At 51.2% G+C, this 19,225-nt stretch overlaps 1 long non-coding RNA gene across 1 annotated transcript; it reads left to right on the forward strand.

Annotated features, from left to right (window-relative positions):
• Nucleotides 1-1,060: 1,060 nt before the first annotated feature.
• LOC144177943 (uncharacterized) lies at nt 1,061-18,956 on the forward strand. The gene is made up of 4 exons (XR_013323888.1): nt 1,061-1,315; nt 4,938-4,995; nt 11,844-11,966; nt 18,847-18,956. It is a non-coding gene; the product is annotated as an uncharacterized LOC144177943 (long non-coding RNA).
• Nucleotides 18,957-19,225: the final 269 nt, after the last annotated feature.

The following is a 19,225-nucleotide window of genomic DNA, read 5'->3' on the forward strand; positions in this document are numbered from 1 at the left end:
GACTCCATGCCATATTGGCAAGCAAGCAGCAGTTAGTTTCGTTTTTGTGCTATGCGGTGGGTTTAAACTTCCTTTTTTGGAGATTGGGGGTGAGGGGGGTGTCAACGTGCTTATTTGCGCACATGCGCCAAATAATACATCAGAGTTGACTGCAACACCAGGGCTAAAAAATCTGTCGCTCCTAAATGCTGCTAAACGAGCAATAACGTGTTTTTAGAACCACGATGCTCTGCCCTGTGCAGGGACTTACAGTCCAAGCTGAACACCTGCCATTTCGCGAAAAGTAAGTAATTATCGTTCGTCAGGCAGTATTCGGCGTGTTGCGGAGAACACAGGTGACAGTTAATTGACATTCAGAAGCGCCCGCGCCAGATATAAAGCTCGAAGTGAATCAAAATCGCGGATAGCGGAAAGTGCCTGCAACCAGAACGGCCCACCACCTCGAGGCCACAGTTCTTGTGCTCAACCTGGAGCAGGAGTAAGTAAAGCGACAATCACGTTTGGTCGTTTAGAATCTTGCTTAGCTTCTGAATGCCTTTGAAAACCGAAAGAGAACGCCAGAACATGACAGTGCAAGGCCAGACGCGTAGTCTCACTGCGCCAGACCAGCTGCGAAAGGGCGCAGTCGCGCCACCTCGCGGTGTCGACGCCGACCGGAGTGGCTCGGCGCCGCCGCTCGGGACACTCCCTTATTCTAGTTCACTCTAGAACAACCACTAATTGTGGGCGCCTGTATCATTGCGTGCTCGCAACCACATGTGCAGAGCAGAGTTACTCTGCAGAGGGTAGTAATAAAGCCATAAAGCTTTCATTCGAGCAAACCGACCACAAGAAAACAAAAACAAGTAAACATTTTATTAACGTGATCGTAAATCTGTCAAAGTAATTGTTAATTATTTTTCGCATGAAAACACCAATTTGAAGGCCGAAATTATTATAAATTTCGAAAACCGAAAGAATATTACCAATACTACATTCTTAATTAATCTTACTTTCGTCCAACATAGAGGTGCAGCTCTTGCAGCCTGGCAACTATCTCCCCTACTTAGCGAAGTTCATGCCTGAATGTGCGGTCGTGCTAGCGCGCTTTCTTCTGTTTTTTGGGTATTATACCTCGATTTCTAGTTTAATCATATCTGTATAAGTCTTATAAGGTGATGTCTGCGCATCCGACCCACGCGTGTGTGCATCCACCTCATGAAAGACCGCGCCAAAGGTTTTGGGTGACACTGCGTCCGAACAAAGTGTATTGGTGTTCAGAAGCTAGAGACTGCAGTGAAGAAGGATTTACGTTGGAAGCGTCGTTTCTACTAGAGTAAGTACGCGTTTTTTATGAATATGTACTTGTTTGGAGCGCGTTTTCTGGTGTTTATGGGATCACTAGACCCCCGTGTCATTTGCTCTCCAAGGTCTAGGTGACAGCATACTTGCTGGGCTTCCTCCTCGATTTACCGGTCCACTGTTTCCGCGGCAGCTAGATTCAAATGACGCTTAAGCTAGACATTGGCTACGATTTTCGTGCTGTAAATAGGGATACTTATTATTTTACATCACGCGAGGTTCTTTTAACACGGTGACGCGTATGTGTTTCGCGTATGTGAAAAACTGCCTTTGGCGTGGGGTTGACGTAAATAGTCTGTGGCGTTAACGTTTGCGCGCCGCAATGGCAAACGGATAGCGCCTCGTTACGCGACGGTTAGCGTGCCCGCTAACGCTATGGGCGCGCTAAGGTGGTGCTTTCCGCTATACGCCTCGAGCGCGGCCTGTAGGGGCGCCACTGAAATCCCCCTAGCGGCCCGTTTCGAAAGCAGGCGCGGGAGTCCGCGCCCCACTCCCCAGTGCCGCCGCTGCTTTTGCGGCACGTTCACGACTGAGATTTACCGTTTGTGGGCGTTTGAAATTCATATTTGTGTGGAGCAGTCACTCTGTTCGCAAATGGGGTGTGTTTACGAGAGTAAATGTTTCCGACGCGATCTTAGTGTGGTATTTTCGGTCGGTATAAGCGCTCGGTGTGTGCCACAGGCCAGCGTCGCAGAACCGGCGTATGATGGAGCCGATTGTAGTTACACTGACCTGAATTTACTAGCCGTGTCTCCGTAACCACCGGTTCCTCAGATGTTCATGCTACGGCTATACACTGCGCTTTAAATCAGTTTTGTGCGCTTACATAATCAGCGGAGCACTCATACCTGACAGCACACCAGTTACGTTTGCCAATATTATACCTTAGATATTGATCACCACCATTTACGAGCCAGTCTGTGTTAAATTCGGGAATATTCAACAAAGGTACGATGGACAATGCATAATTATACTCGGGGATCAGCACACGACAGAGACGTCTTATCGTGAGGTGCGCGCCCGCAGACCTTCATCTGCTACATATATCCTCTGCGAGCAGCGCGGAGACGGGCTTACAATATAATCCGCGTCCGCGACTAAATGCTGCTTCGAAATATCGTCATATGACACAAGGAGCCTGCAGAATAAACCAGAAACTGAAAGCAGAGGGCTTTATCACATATACCACACTCTTCCAACTACACATTTCATCGCTTGTTGAATAGCCTACCCTGTATACTTCCAAAAATGCGTCCGCCGTACGATCAGCTCTTCGTTGAAGTAGAAAAACAAAAGGAAAGTGAACGCGAGATTTATGTGTGGGATTACTAAAACGTTCATTGCTTGATTCCGCTCCGCATTTGTACACGGCGTCCCCCTCCCTACCCCCCCCCCCCTTCCCCCCCACCGATTTCTCGCGAAATAGCAGTGCATTTCGCGTATAGTTGGTCTAGTGAAACCTACCTGGCTTAAGTTTAGACGAACGTCTTTAGCATGCCAGAAGCTGCACTGTTTTTTTTTCATTTCCATTAGAGCTATTATGTTTCTAAATTCCGCATTTGCACAGCATTTATTTTTCTGTGGTTTCATTTCCTTGGTTCTTGCTATATAGGGTGTGTGGGCACATATTTAGCGACGCATAGGCTTGGAATATACTTTAAATTTTCGCATGGTTTATACTCTTATAAAAGGCATAAGTTATTGTCCGGGATTGGGTAATCACATCCCCCAAAACATATTTTTCTGTGGCGTATATATGCGAAACGAAGCCGCATTCGTTGTCCACGCTGCAAAATGAAGCCAACCTTTCATTGTGCCAGTATCAGGTCTAAACGAGGCCTCAGTAGAATTCATTTGTGCCTGTTGTTTTGGAGGTGACATGGGTGATATGCTGCTGCCGTCGCCGACGCCCGGAAGAGCGGCGACGAAGCGCGCAGAACCGCGTCCCCGGGTAGCTCTTGCAGGCGATCGCGTACTCTACGAAGTCGCAGCTGCTCTTTGCCTTAGTACTCTTTGCCTATAGTCGTCACCATAACAAGTTTTTTTTTTGGCGCGGAAAGGCGAAAAGAAGCGAAATAGAACCCAAACAATGCACGAGCCCCTATCAGTCACGCAGCGCAAATCCCGTCAACGCCGCGGAGAAGCGGCGGCAGGCGGCGCAGCGATCGCGAAGCTCGAGGCGTATACTAAAACTCTATTATTCTCGCGTGTGCGGCGCAACGCTGGGACTAGTTCACCCCTTGGGATATCTGCGGTATACCAAGAAATAGCTTGGACAGAAGTTCTTTGGAAATGCATGCGAAAAAGCGAGCACTTCATTACGTCGGGAGTAGCTCGCGAGAAGGCGGGCACGTTATCAGAGGCGTCTGTATCGTTGTAAACTAGCGCAGAAAGTTAGGCGAGTTTGCAAGGTCCCATCGGCCGAAAACCGCAGGCCACCCAGACTAACAAGAAATTGTTAGTAGGCACTCACTCAACTTAAGATTTATATCGCAGAATCGAAGTGGCAAAGACAAGCCAGGCAATGCAATGGACGAGCCCAAACTAGCACACGCCAGCCCCTAATGAAAGCTAGTGACACGGATGGGCTGCTAGCATGCATGTCGTACAAATTAGCTTACGAGTGAGCTTTGGATATATCATGCATGCCCTAATCCCAGTACTTGTGCAGAGTAGCACTGATTACGTGGGGTGAATCATATCTGTGCGGTGTCTCACAGCCACCCGCCTGGAGTAGAGACTGACACAGGTGCAGCCCCTTTTAACTTACTTATCTGTCAAATTATTCACTTGTTCCAGGCGAATCAAGTGAATCTGGCCCACGTGATAAAGGCTCATAGCTACGAAGAGCTCACGTTTTCGCTGTAGGAAAGAAAATGCTGGCTGATACACAAGCACTTCTTGCTGTGGCATGCCTAAATCTTTTGACAATGCGCAAGTCCAGCGCAGCCACTTCTGTCGGAAGCACAGTGTGGTTCTAGGTGTGGTGCTCACAAAGTGCTACTGAGCAGGCATCTTTCAATCCAGCATTGCTTCTAGCTGAAGCCAACGGCTTGACAGATATGCAGATATGGGAGCATAAAGGGGCCGCTTATGTGTCAAGCACCGGTCTCTGCACCTTGTAAACTGACGTTGATGCCGCACCGATGTTGTTCACCACGCGCTTTCGTGGAATGCAAAATTTTGTCTCCCGTTGTGAATATTTCAAAACACACTGAATAAGTTGTTTGTTGGTAGTTATTGTCAGCATATTAATACTGTTGTTTGTCTGCTACTTACCACTTGTGCTAGCTTGATTGTCAATGTACAGAAGCAAATTTTTTTGACAGTGATAGCAAGAAGTCATGGTATCCATAAATTCGTAACTCTGTGGACTACATCTTATTGCCCATGTGTTTACCTTCTGTGCACTAGCCTTAAATTTGACTTGAAAGCTAAACCACAGCACTTGGATTTGACCACAGAATTTTGCAACACGAGCACCGACATGACTGCAATGGTGCATCACCTGAGGCGGTGCATGCCTGTTGTAAAGCTGACGCAGTTCACGTTTGTGTGCTTTCGAACTTGTGTGCATGTCTTTTTACTCATTTCAGTGATCAAGCTGGGAATAATCTGAACTGCTGCAATGTACCATGCCTGGCTTGTAACCAGGTGCGTACAATGGGGTATTGTGGCATAGATGTTAAAAGTAGGGCTGCATGTTTTCATGTTCTGATGACAGATAGGGCAAGACTTCTTTAGGCACTTGTGGTTTTCAAACATGGACGCTCAAGGGACGCAAAAAATTTGTGCAGCGAATCTTTTGTCGTGGTGCACTTCACACGCTTCTTGCATGAGCACATAGCGCTTGCGCTGATTGTTGGTGCAGCCAACAACGGCGTAATCACGCACGGATGAGTAGCTTCTGTACATCGCCAAGTATAAAGGCAATGACTGCAACCTGCCCACAATTAAGAAAGTAAATGTCAATTGGGGACGAAAAGTCGGGAGTCCTGCTGGCACGGTGAAACCTAGCCTCCCAGGCAACCCCCGTCAGGACAAAGTGCGTGTGGTGTTGCCCGCTGCCTCAGCGGGTTGGGAAAGGAATTTATGGGCAAACCTGATAGCTCTCAGACGCTTTGAACGTTCTTAAAGCGCTGTTGAACTTGTCGCTGCTGACATACCGAATAAATGACACTGATCGATTTTTGATGCCGCCATGATGTCTGATATCCATGCACGGCACGGAGCAACAGTGTGGGAGCGCGTCGTCGTCTGCTTTCCCCGCAGTCCCCAAGAAATGCCCGCCAGGTGGGGCCTTGATCGTTAGAAGATGGCCGACCTGGTGAAATTCTGGTCTATAGCAGTAGCGAAAGGTTCTATACACAATAATTTTTAGCACTCCCGGGGCACCGCCATGATTCCGCGATCGGTGTGCCACCATGCAGGCACTTCCTTGGGGACTGCGGGAAGAGCAGCCGCCACCCTATCAGCATGTGGCTGTTCGCGTTGAACTGCGTATCAGGCCGTGAGTTTGGGCACCCAATTGGGCTTGAAAATTTGCAAATGCCTTTTCCTTTCACGTGTCTGCATGCTGCACCTTAACCGTTCACCAGAGACCGCATCCCAAGTGAATGAGAGCTAACTGTATGCGAAGTTTGCCGCTGCTGTACACAGATCGCAAATACAGCGTGCGGTGCGTTGTTATTGCCGAAAAGACAACCTTTGAGGTTGTACTTTGTCGTGCGAGGCTTTTTGCGGTTTAGTTCTGTACCCTGGTTTTTACATTCACTCACTTTTTCTTAAATCCTGCCTGCAGGTCGCCGTGCTTTGTGTGAAGTTAGCGATGTACGGAAGCTACCGGTTCAAGCGTAGGATCCTGATGCGAGAAATATTGCGATAAAATAGGCATATGCATGTGGTAAGTCTAATAACCTTATAGACTTCCCGGGGCCCAGAGCCCCGCCGCGAATGGGTCGTCAAGCTCAACCGAAAACATATGTAATCTAGCAGGTTTGCAAGAACAAGTGTGGTCCTACGCCACTTTTAGAAGCTTGCAAGTACTGACCCCACGACGTCTATGTGACAAGTGTGTGGCGCCCCCCATCCCTGATATTCGTTGGCCGCTAAGTTCAGTGGCCCCACCAGGCTCGGTGGGCAACAGTGTGTGTGGCCGGGCAATAAACACCGCCGAGCACGGCTGCTCGGGGGTCAGTCACCGTCACCACCAGCACGCTGCATGTGGTCTCTCGGCTGGAGGGTGTCCCTACCCTCCCAGGTTCACGAACGCGGGTCTGAATCGTGACACTGGCGACGAGGGAAGAAGCCCGCGGAGTGGCCGAAGCCACCGTGAACGCCGCCACCAAGAACGCCGAGACACCGCCCCCTCAAGCCAGCCGCCATTACGCCATGCTGCTGTACGGGAGGCTCGAGCCGTTCGAGGGTGAAGGGTCTGCCTGGCCGGTCTACGAGGAGCAAGTCGGCGTGTTTTTCCGGGCTAACGACACACCCGAGGCAAAACAGCGCAACATCGTCCTGGCCAGCTGCGGGACCCGCGTCTTCGCTCTCCTGCTCGACCTGCTCAAGCCGGCCACGCCGCACGACAAGCCGCTGGGTGAGCTGCTCGCTACGGTACGCTCGCACTACAGCCCGGCTCCGTCGACGTTAATGGAGCGTTTTCGCTTCAATAACCGGAGCCGCCGAGACGGAGAGACGCTCGGGCAGTTCGTCGCAGCGCTGCGAGGGTTGGCGAGCGGCTGCGCCTTCGGGGAGCAGCTCGACTCGCTGCTCCGGGACCATTTCGTCTGCGGCGTCAATGACCCCGCCATGCAGACGCGACTCCTGGAGCTTCCCGACCCCTCGCTGGACGACGCCATGAAGGCAGCGCTGGCGACGGAGGCTGTGGCCAAGGACGCGGGCGAGATAGCGCGTGCGGCCGGCTCACCGTCGGCAGAGGCGGCGGTGAACAAGATGGCGGCACGGCATGGCAGGTGCGTTTGCTGCGGTGGTGACCAACCCCCCTCCCAGTGCCAGTTCGCGCAAGCGGAGTGCTTTGCGTGCGGAAGAACTGGGCACATTGCTCGGGTGTGCCGAGGGGGGACGACGGCGGACGGACGGAAGCAGCAGCCGGCGTCGAGCACAGGTTCCACGCCAGCCCACGGCCGAGGGAGTCGGCGCAAGGGTAGGCGGCGGGGGCGTGCGGCAGCAGCTTCGGGTGCAACGGCTAGGCTTCACGTCGTGGCCGAAGACCCGCAGATTTTCGACATGTGGCACGCGGCCACAGTGCCGCCGGTGGTGCCACCATACTGGCTGACCGTGGAAGTCTGCGGGCGCCCCATCGCCATGGAGCTGGACACAGGGTCCAGTGTGTCGGTCCTGGCCAGGAAAGCCTTCAAGCGCACCTTCCCTGGCGTGGCCGTCGAGGCGTCGGGCGTCATGCTGCGCAGCTACTCCGGACAGCTCGCCCAAGTCGAGGGTCAAACCCAGGTCAGCGTCCGCCTTGGCGACAGGGAGGCCACCCTGCCCTGCACTTGACCAAGGGGTCGTCACCGACGCTGCTGGGCCGGAACTGGATCCAGTCTTTGGGCTTGCGTCTGCCGGAGTACCAGAAAGCAGTGCATGCAGTGGCAGACGTCCCCGGCCTCCTGACCAAGTTCGAGGCCCTGTTCCAGCTCGAGGTGGGGACATTCACCGGCACGGCGGCAAGCATTCAGGTGCCAGAGGGAGCACTGCCCCATCCAGCCCGACTGCATGGACGGCGTCATCGAGCAGCTGCTGCACCGGCGAGAGGCCGGCACCAACGGCGGCGGGGTGCTGGGCACCAACGGCCGCCTGCTGCACCTGGTGGTGCTGGATGCCAGGGCCAGCGCCCAGCAGGTGGCGCAGGCTATGCGGCAGGCGCTACCGCAGGGTTTCAGGCTCGACAAGGCCCAGTACGCGCTGGACTTCACGATCATCGACGGCGACGTGGGCCTGCCGCACAACTTGTTCCGCACGGAGCACCACGGCTGCCAGTGCGTGTACGCCAGCCAGCTGGAGCTGAAGTACATCCGCGAGAGCCTCGAGAAGACCCTGCTGGCCAACCTGGAGCAGGAGGACCGGCTGCCCTTCCACGGCCTGCCCCTGGTCATGGTGTTTGCGGGCCAGGGGGACTTCATGCGAGAGGGGGGCATCAACCGGGCCAAGAGCCTGCAGTGCCCCTTCGTGGACGACGGCGGCAGCCTGGACCCCGTGCGGCTGGAGCAGGCGCTGTGCGCACTGGTGGAGAGCATTGAGCGGCGGGCGGGCCGGCTTCACATCTACCAGGCGCTGCCCGCGGTCGCGGGGCCTTGGCCGGATCTGCGGCTGATGCTGTGCATGCTGTGCGGGGACCCGTACGCGCCCGAGCAGGTGCTGGCGCAGCCGGGCTGCCTGGCCATGGGCCCGCTGCACTGCCTCAGCCTGGACTCCTTCAAGGGGAGCCAGCTTCACCGACCGCTGCCAGCACAGCACCAGGGGCTGGTGCTACTCGCGCCACTGTGGCGCCACGCGCAAGTCCTTCGACACCGGGAAGACTGACAGCTGGTGCGCGAGGGACACAGGTGGCACCCAATGCTGCCACACCTGCATCGACACCTGTGCCCAGGCGGGATGCGAGACTATGGAGACCGCCAGACCGTTACTAACCGGGGGGGCAGGTGTTGTTTGGTGTTTACGTAGGACAAACAAACTTGGGGTGAGGGGTGTGACAAGTGTGTGGCGCCCCCCCATCCCTGATATTCGTTGGCCGCTAAGTTCAGTGGCCCCACCAGGCTCGGTGGGCAACAGTGTGTGTGGCCGGGCAATAAACACCGCCGAGCACGGCTGCTCGGAGGGTCAGTCACCGTCACCACCAGCACGCTGCATGTCGTCTCTCGGCTGGAGGGTACCCCTACCCTCCCAGGTTCACGAGCGTGGGTCTAGATCGTGACAGTCTATCTCAAACTTCGGTTCCCCTCAAGTTAGCTGTGTTCATTTCAAGGAAGCAAGGCCAGCAAACATCAACCTGTTGCGGGATGACTGCGCACATCTAATTCCTGTGGTACAGGGGAGTTGGCTACAGCAGTCGACCTGATAAAGCCAGCACGGCAAAATAATCTCACAGGCCATGATTTCTGCGAGAACAACGCACGGCACGCTTTTAGAGAACCCAAGTTTACAATGGACGTCAGGGGAATGAATAAGTGGGCTTCTGAAAGTGGCGTACGACCGCACTTGTTCTTGCAAAGCCTCTCGATTCGAGGTATTTCCGGTTTAGTATGACGACCAACTCGCAGCAGTGCTGTGGGCCCCCGAAAGTGTATTATGTGATAGACTTCTCACTTGCGTACACCTATTTCATAAGGAGGTTTCTCGCATCAGGATCTTGCGTTTGCGTTGGTTCTTAGCGCAGTGACCGTAGCTTGAACAGGTAGCTTCCATACATTGCTAATTTCCTACAGGATATGGTTGCCTGTAGGAGTGATTTCAGAAAAAAGCAAGTGACTGTACAAACCATGGGTACAGCAGTGGGCTGCAAAAAGCCTCACACGACAAAATTGAGCCTCACAGGCTGTGATTTCGGAGAGAACAACGCGCTACCCGCTGCATTCGTGTTCCATGTACAACATAGGCAAACCTGGAATACAATTAGTTTTTACTCGGCTTGAATGCACTCTCTGGTAAAAGCGCTGCAGTGGGCAGACACATCAAATAAAAAGGCACTTACCACTTTTCACGCTGAATTAGGTGCCCAAATAAGCCTCGCGATGCGCAGTTCAATGCGAATGGGGGCATGTGCCTAGAGTGGGGTCTACTTTTCCCGAAGTGTCCGAGAAAGCGCCCACATGGCGGTGCACCAAAAATGGCTGTGCTCTAGGATTGACAGAAAATCCTGATGTATACTCGGGTACAAATTAAGAGCGGCAGTAGTTCATGTAGTGTACCACTCAGTCGAAGTGGCGGACCCATGTGTCAACACGCACAGTTTCCGAAACGAGATTGCGCTTAAGGGGGCACATGGGTCTTTGGGACCAAAAAATTGCCCAAAAAAGCATTCTTCTAGGTATCACTTTTTTCGTAGTTCACAGTTTTTTCTCTGAAAAGCTGGTATTGAGCCGTACCAGGTACTTGTAAAAGCCGTACTGGCCAGATTTCGTTAAAAAAAATTTTTTCCCATGATTTTCTGCTTTTTTGCCACAAGCGGTATTGCAGCAATAAGAAATTCTCGAGAGGTTCAGTGCGCGTCAGGCTTGTCTAGGGCAAGCGAGCGCGCGGCTTCGGAGCGTGCTGGCGATATCTGCTGATAGCGGCTGGGTTGGAGATAGCTTGCCTTTGCGCGTGCGTGGATCTCGGACAGGCTCAGGCTAGTCGTCGTCTCGCATGTGCCACTCTAGTTTCCAGGCGGCATCACCTGAGCTTGTCGAGCGCTTTTCTTCCACAGGGACAACAGTGAGCATTGAACAGACGCGTTGTTCGACGCAGTGCACTATCCCTGCAGGTGGTTACGCAATCATGCAAAATAGCCTGCGCTAATCTTCTGAATCTTATGTTTAGCAAATGCACTGCAGCGCTTTCCGTGGAACCTCTTGTGCGATTACGTAACGCCTGCACTGATAAGGCATCGCGTCAAATTACGCGCTTATTCCTGTATCATTGCCTACGGCTGGCGCTGTAGAACAGAAGTGCCCCTTTCGGTGGGAGGCGTCTAAGTTTGAGTTGCCCATGCTAAAAGGTGAGCGGCCCGAGCCTTTCCGAAATCCACGCACGCGCAATGGAAAGTCATCTCCAACCCAGCCGCTATGAGCAGATGCTGCCAGCGTGCTCCAAAGCCGTGCGCTCGCTTGCCCTAGACAAGCCTGATCGCACTGTACATCCCAGCATGTAAAGCAGCTAGAAAGATCATTCTTTTTTCAGTGTAAAGCTGAATGTTTAACAACATGGGAAGCAGATTTGGCATTTTATTTCTGCAGTTGTTTAATTAGCGTTATTTTTAATTGGCCAGCAGGAGAAGTATACTTCAAACCTAGAAGTTAGAATTACCGTAAACTTGTAAGTGATTGCAAAACAAAAAAAAACTGCTTCCCACATTTCATGATCCACAACTTCTGATATCTTTCATGCCTTGCTGGTAATTTTTTACAGACTAGTTTTTGTTTTTCATTGTTCTCAAGAACAATCAAGGAATAATTTTAATTATCTCTGAATCGTCTACTTGGATATTTGAAATCAGGTAAAAAAAACTGAACAAGCCCATAAAGTTTCATGAAGATTGGGTGGAAAGCAAAAAAAAAGTTTCAAAGACCAGTGTGCTTCCTTAATGCATATCTTCTGGTTTTTGTTACTTAGTTTTTTCTTCGTCGCTGCTGTAGTTTACAAGCAGATTAAGTCTGAGAAGTTAACGAATATGACTGACGTTCACAATTCTCGCAGTATTTAGCACTTTTTGCGGTGTGGACGAACAGCCAGCTGTAGTGATAGGTGCAGGGGCAACCAAATGTTCATGTAAAATTTCATATTTTCAGGTCATTGCTGGAAGCTGTGCGTGGCTAGAGTGGGAGACCTGGGGAAACCTGCTGCGGTCACCAACCGACTCGCAGTGCCGACCTATTGGACTCCTCAGCAAGACCGGAACATCAGCACCATAGGTACACCCTCAAACAAGTGCTGATTTCTGGGGCGCATGGTGCCTGAACCGAAGTATTTTATCTGAAAGGTGCAGCAAGGTTTTGCTCTAACTTTAAGTGGTGTGTACCACTAAAAGCTCAAGGGTGCGAATGCTTTTTTTGAAACAGAGCTAGAGGAGTTAATGGGGCGTTGAATAATAAATGCAACATAAAACAGCACGCTTCACTGAAAACTACACTAAAAGTTGAACTGAATAACTTTTTCTTTGAACCAGTAAATCGTGCGTTTCATGGCTATCTGGTCGTGTTGGTTGAACATGATGCGGGGAAAGACAGTGCAGCTGGCACGCAGACAAAGAGAGGAAGACTGGATCACCCACCGTGGTGGCTCAGTAGCTGAGGCATTGTGCTGCTGAGCCAAGGACGCGGGCTCGATTCCCGGCCATGGCGGCCGCTTTTCTGATGGAGGCGAAAAGTGAAAATGCCCCTGTGTGCGAGATTTTGGCATGCATTAGAGATCTCCAGGTGGTCAAAGATCATCCGGAGCCCTCCACTACGGAGCGCCTCATTGCCTGTGTAGCACCAGCGCGCTACACGTCATAATCAATCAAAAAGACTGGACACACAAGAGCGCTGGAAAGAACAGTTTTTTAAAAAGAAATACGCCCACATGTATGTATGCGGAATGGCCACACCATCAGTTCAGTGGTGCACACGCAGGAATCTCAACTCTTTCTTTGACAATGCTATGGATGGTGAACTCACACATGCCTGTTCCAACCTGTTAATCAGTTCTACCTCAATTGTCTCCCATTTGGTACGACCAGAGCATCTTTTGACTGTTTTATCAACGAGGGGCACACAGCCGCACGTGGAGCAGTGCTGTGCTAGAAACTTGATGGCACAGGTTTCTTCTGAGTGCAACACTAACCCTGTCTGCATGCTTCCTTAACCTACCGTTTAAGCGTCTTCCGGCTTGCCCAATGTTGTTACCGGGAAGGGCAATTTTGTGCACTACCCCTTCGATGCATTCAACATAGGCCGTCCTGTGCTTCGTCCTGCAGTTTTTTTCCCCCATTTACCTGAGGGTCGCTCAGTTTGCACAGCCTCAAAGCTTGTTTGAGGCCAAAAAGACAACCTTCACATCTGAGCGCTGGGCCACCTTTTTCAATTGCAATAATTTGTGCACGTAGATGACAACCGCAACCTTCTGTCTGCTCTTCATAGGCTCTGCACATGGTTGAGCCTTCGCTTGTAGACTTCCACGTATCCGCTCGGCAACGGAGGCGAGCATAGATGTAGGGTAGCCAGCGGTCTCCAGGCTCTCCACCTGGCCATTGAAGCCAGCAATAGTGAGGTGCAGACCGGATTTTTCAAGCAAAGCCATGCGGGTGCTTCCATTAAGTGTGAACGTAGTGCCTTAGAACGCTTGAAAAATCCTGTCTGCACCTCACTATTGCTGGCTTCAATGGCCAGGTGGAAAGCCTGGAGACCGCTGGCTACCCTACATCTATGCTCGCCTCCGTTGCCGAGCGGATACGTGGAAGTCTACAAGCGAAGGCTCAACCATGCGCAGAGCCTATGAAGAGCAGACAGAAGGTTGCGGTTGTCATCTACGTGCACAAATTATTGCACTTGATAAAGGTGGCCCAGCGCTCAGACGTGAAGGTTGTCTTTTTGGCCTCAAACAAGCTTTGAGGCTGTGCAAACTGAGCGACCCTCAGGTAAATGGGGGAAAAAACTGCAGGACGAAGCACAGGAGGGCCTATGTTGAATGCATCGAAGGGGTAGTGCACAAAATTGCCCTTCCCGGTAACAACATTGGGCACGGCAGAAGACGCTTAAACGGTAGGTTAAGGAAGCATGCAGACAGGGTTAGTGTTGCACTCAGAAGAAACCTGTGCCATCGGGTTTCTAGCACAGCACTGCTCCACGTGCGGCTGTGTGCCCCTCGTTGATAAAACAGTCAAAAGATGCTCTGGTCGTACCAAATGGGAGACAATTGAGGCAGAACTGATTAACAGGTTGGAACAGGCATGTGTGAGTTCACCATCCATGGCATTGTCAAAGAAAGAGTTGAGATTCCTGCGTGTGCACCACTGAACTGGTGGTGTGGCCATTCCGCATACATACATGTGGGCGTATTTCTTTTTAAAAAACTGTTCTTTCCAGCGCTCTTGTGTGTCCAGTCTTTTTGATTGATTATGACGTGTAGCGCGCTGGTGCTACACAGGCAATGAGGCGCTCCGTAGTGGAGGGCTCTGGATGATCTTTGACCACCTGGAGATCTCTAATGCATGCCAAAATCTCGCACACAGGGGCATTTTCACTTTTCGCCTCCATCAGAAAAGCGGCCGCCATTGCCGGGAATCGAGCCCGCGTCCTTGGCTCAGCAGCACAATGCCTCAGCTACTGAGCCACCACGGTGGGTGATCCATTCTTCCTCTCTTCGTCTGCGTGCCAGCTGCACTGTCTTTCCCCGCATCATGTTCAACCAACACGACCAGATAGCCATGAAACGCACGATTTACTGGTTCAAAGAAAAAGTTATTCAGTTCAACTTTTAGTGTAGTTTTCAGTGAAGCATGCTGTTTTATGTTGCGTCTATCAGTCAGTTCTCCTCCACCTGCCATTACTATTCTAGCCTTGTTTCAAAAAAAAAAGTAAGACATTCCCACTTTTGCTTTTCTGGTGCAATAGCAAAACAGTAGGGGTTATTGACAAAGCCAACAGTAGAGGTGAGCCTAATGCATTCCTACTTTCTTTTCTGGTGCCTTGGCATTATGGTAGGTATCATTGACAAAGTCGACAGTAGAGGTGAGCCTAATGCTATGGCTAAACTTCTGATGCGGAAAAAATCAAAAGCCCCTTTTAAGAGAACAACGCTTAAAACGCAAAGCTTCCTCCCATGCTACCTGAGTCAAAGCAAAGTGACAATCGCTATCCGTGTGTACTGCCAAACTATAACCTGCCTATTACAAGAGGCCCGTTCGGTGTGCAGAGACAAGCCATTTTTATGTTGTGTGGTGTATGGTGGATGTAACCTTTGTGAAACCCATTGTATAAAGTTTACTTTCCTGCAGTGTGTTTTACTCGGACATCAATGCCACCGGGGAGGCATAAAAAAAAGTTGAGAACCGCATTCTGTATATTTGGCTTTGCTGCAGTATGTCGAAAGTTGGCTTACCACTAGTGGGTGTTATACTTGTGACACACGGCAACGCTAGATCTCCTTTAAACTAAACCCCTTTCGCCACGTCAAAAGACATTTTGTGGAAAGGAGTGGCGCTCCTGACACACAGCAACCTCCGATCTCCTTTATGTAGTTGCTGTAACTGACACACCAATAAAGTGGCGCTAGCCGTTTAGTGGAAAAAGCATGCGCAATAGCAAAAATAAAGTGCGGCTAATAGACCTTTTTTATTATTTTAGAGAGGAACTGTGCATTGTATTGTTGTTTAGAAAAAATAAATGGGTAATTTCACATATTTGTATTAACAGCAACAATAGAGTTCTTTTTTTAGCCTATGTTCCATGCCTAATCTGGCAACGGTGGGCAGATGTTTACAAAAATCCGTTACGATTGGGCTTGTTTAGTGCAATTTATTTCATTGCAGGTTTAACAATTTATGAAAGTATTGTCACGGGTTGGGCATGTACCCACTGAAAGGAATATGGACACCGAGGGATTGGGCCCAGCCCGGACAGCTGCTGCGGTGTCCCATTCACCGACGACCATACCGCGTGTCGCATGCCGAGCGCGCCGTCATCCAAAGCGAAGTCGATAAAATGTTGAAAAAGGACATAATTGAACCATCCTGCAGTCCATGGGCCTCACCGGTGGTGTTAGTGAAGAAAAAAGATGGCACTTGGCGCTTTTGCGTCGACTACCGCCACCTGAACAAAATCACCAAGAAGGATGTATATCCCCTGCCCCGCATCGATGATGCCCTTGACTGCCTCCATGGTGCCCAATACTTTTCTTCCATTGACCTCCGTTCTGGGTATTGGCAGATTTCTGTAGATGACTTGGACAAGGAAAAAACCGCTTTTGTCACCCCTGATGGCCTATACCAGTTCAAGGTAATGCTTTTCGGTTTATGCAATGCGCCTGCAACATTCGAACGAATGATGGACTCTCTTCTTCGAGGATTCAAATGGTCTACCTGTTTATGCTACCTGGACGACGTTGTAGTCTTTTCGCCCTCCTTTGCTTCCCATCTTACCCACCCGTCTGATATACTCGCGCTTTTCCGCCAAGCAGGTCTTCAGTTAAACTCTGCCAAATGTCACTTCGGCCAGCGCCGCATAAACATTCTCGGGCATCTTGTTGACGCCTAAGGTGTTCAGCCTGACCCTGATAAAGTCAAAGCCGTGAAGCAGTTTCCTGTGCCTCGCTCTACGGCCGACGTTCGCAGCTTTGTTGGCCTTTGTTCCTACTTCCGTAGGTTCATAAAAGGCTTTGCCAACATCGCGAAACCTCTCACTGATCTACTGAAGAAGGACGCCACGTTTTCGTGGGCCATTGAGCAAGCTGAGGCATTCGACGCATTAATCTCCCGGCTGACATCTGCTACGGTGTTAGCCCACTTTGACGTCACCGCTCCCACCGAGGTTCGCACTGACGCCAGTGGGCATGGCATTGGAGCCATTCTCAGCCAAAGACAAGCCGGATGCGATCGCGTCATTGCATACGCGAGTCGCCTTCTTTCCCCGTCTGAACGCAATTACTCCATCACTGAGAGAGAATGCCTTGCTCTAGTATGGGCCGTGGCTAAGTTTCGTCCCTGCTTGTATGGCCGCAACTTCTCAGTAATTACTGACAATCACGCTCTGTGCTTGTTGTCTTCGCTCAAAGACCCAACGGGACGCCTGGGTCGCTGGGCTTTGCGCCTTCAGGAGTTCTCCTATACTGTCATATACAAGTCCAGCCACCTGCATCAAGATGCTGACTGCTTATCGCGGTACCCCGTAGATCCGCCTGACCCAGCTCCGGGTGCGCCCGCCATCATGTCTCGTTCGACCCTCACCAACATCGGCGGCGAACAACGACGGGATCCTCGTCTGCGCTCCCTTATCGAGAGCCTTATTTCTGCGCCTTCGACGCCTTCAGTTCGCATGTTCGAACTGAAAGACGCAATTCTGTATCGTCGGAACCTTCGTCCTGACGGCCCTGAATTATTACTTGCCATTCCTGAGCACCTTCGTCTGGACGTTCTCCAACAACTTCATGACCTCCCAACTGCTGGCCACCTCGGTATTTCCCGCACCTACGATCGCATCAGACGCCGCTTCTTCTGGCCCGGCCTTTACCGATCTGTCCGGCAGTATGTGCGCTCCTGCGACCTCTGCCAACGGTGGAAAACTCCCAATTCTCCTCCAGCTGGGCTTCTTCAACCATTGGACATACCAAGTGAACCATTCTTCCGCGTTGGGTTAGACTTGCTCGGTCCATTTCCCCAGTCCACATCCGGCAATAAATGGATAGCCGTCGCCACCGACTATGCCACGCGTTATGCAATAACACGGGCCCTTCCTACGAGCTGCGCTACTGACGTTGCCGATTTTCTGCTTCGTGACATTATCCTTCTTCACGGGGCCCCTCGACAGCTCCTTACCGATCGTGGCCGCTCCTTTCTGTCGCAAGTTATTGCCGATATTCTTCGCTCCTGCAGCACCCATCGCAAGATCACCACCGCCTACCATCCTCAAACTAATGGCCTGACCGAACGACTTAACCGAACAATTACCGACATGCTGTCCATGTACGTCTCTGCAGACCACCGCGACTGGGACGTGGCTTTGCCCTACACTACTTTTGCGTACAATTCGTCGCGTCATGACACTGCTGGCTATTCCCCTTTCTATCTGCTCTTCGGCCGCGAACCAGCATTGCCACTGGACACATTATTGCCATCTACTGTACACACATCCGACTATGCCCGCACCGCCATAGCTCGCGCTGATCACGCCCGCCAAGTTGCTCGTATCCGCCTCTCCTCATCTCAACAGTCTCAGAAAACACATTATGACAGCCGGCACCAAGATCGCCACTTTGCACCGGGATCACTAGTACTTCTCTGGTCGCCCTCACGCCGTGTGGGACTTTGCGAAAAACTCTTGTCCCGGTATTCTGGGCCTTATCGTGTAATCCGTGAGGTTACCCCCGTAACATACGAAGTCGCCCCAGTTAAACTTGACACGTCGCGCCACATCCTTACGGACGTCGTGCATGTCTCCCGTCTCAAGCCCTATCGCCCAACTTCCGCACCAGGCTCATGAGCACCGAGACGGTGCTTCTACCGGCGGGGGTTATGTCACGGGTTGGGCATGTACCCACTGAAAGGAATATGGACACCGAGGGATTGGGCCCAGCCCGGACAGCTGGTGCGGTGGACGGTTCACCGACGAGGAGGAAGAGGACGAACCATCTCGCTCTCTGGCTGCACCCACTTGAGACTGTGTGCTACTGTGTTCCCCACCGTGTGGCATATTTAATTACCCCTGCAATATACCATTTTCCCCGTAACAGTATTATGAAATTGCATTTGGTCTCACTAAGTTCTGAGAAGCTTATGATTTGCAAGCGCCTGCTTACGAGGCTGCGCTGCTAGCTGCTCCTTTTCGTCTGGGAAAGGAGTTAGCTAGGCGAACACCCCTAACAGGAAATGCCCGTTTTGATGAAGGAGATTCTCCTTTGTCGTGTGTCACTAAGGCGAACGCCGTTTCGGTAGCAGTCTTTCTCTTGAAAAGCCTTTTAGGTGCCCGTGTGTCAGGGGTATTACTCGCACGTCAGTGCAATCAATGAGGCATAGAAAGCTTGCTTTAGAAATAGGCATATCACATGTGATTGATCGTGTGCAGAAAATTTGTGCCTACCTCATATTGTTTTTTTATGCAGCCCTGTTCCACATCTATATTGGAGAAAGTTTTCCTGGCGACAAACAGGTTGCAGACTGCATCAGAAGCTGGGCGATATGCCACTCAAGTAATGTCTATAGGCAATAAACACGATTTGCTTCTCAAAACTTGTCGCCTTTGATGTGATTGCGTTTGAAAAGCATGTCGAACCAATAATTTTGCGGCACACCAGCAAGAATTTCTCCCAACAGACCAGGAATGTCTTAAATTAGGGGTTCATGTAGACCATGCATGAGCTGAAAGAATTTTTGTGTGAGTTACTACTGCAAAAATAACAATTTCAAAAGTAAAAGAAATGTCACCTAAATGTGCTTGCTGTGTGTTTGCTACATCTGTCATATGCGGTTCTGTGGTGTTGA

This window comes from Haemaphysalis longicornis, unplaced genomic scaffold, assembly GCF_048455015.1.
Source record: "Haemaphysalis longicornis isolate Haplotype H1 unplaced genomic scaffold, Haemaphysalis longicornis Haplotype H1 scaffold_35, whole genome shotgun sequence".
Lineage (NCBI taxonomy): Eukaryota > Metazoa > Arthropoda > Arachnida > Ixodida > Ixodidae > Haemaphysalis > Haemaphysalis longicornis.